The sequence below is a fragment of the Haliaeetus leucocephalus genome, unplaced genomic scaffold (assembly GCF_000737465.1).
Source record: "Haliaeetus leucocephalus isolate CR32 unplaced genomic scaffold, Haliaeetus_leucocephalus-4.0 Scaffold262, whole genome shotgun sequence".
Lineage (NCBI taxonomy): Eukaryota > Metazoa > Chordata > Aves > Accipitriformes > Accipitridae > Haliaeetus > Haliaeetus leucocephalus.
In genome coordinates, this window is record NW_010972698.1 from 11,539,303 (window position 1) to 11,539,564 (window position 262).

The window sequence follows — 262 nt, forward strand, 5'->3', positions numbered from 1 at the left end:
TGACTGCATTGTCTCTCAAGTGTTTTTCAATAACTCCCAGAATAACCTTCTCCATAATTTTACCAGGCACTGAAGTGAGACTGACAGGCCTGTAATTACCAGGGTCTTCCTTCTTACCCTTCTTGAAAATTGGGACAACATTTGCCAGCTTCCAGTTGACTGGGACCTCTCTAGACTCCCAAGACCATTGAAAAATAATGGAGAGAATTCCCACAATGACATCAGCCAGGTCTTTCAGTACCCTGGGATGAATCCCATTGGG

The 262-nt window shown here is 44.3% G+C and overlaps 1 protein-coding gene across 6 annotated transcripts in view; it reads left to right on the forward strand.

Moving 5' to 3' along the window:
* Nucleotides 1–262, forward strand: part of LOC104832750 — a 20,296-nt gene that overhangs the window by 10,053 nt on the left and 9,981 nt on the right. The gene's annotated exons all lie outside the window — the stretch shown is intronic.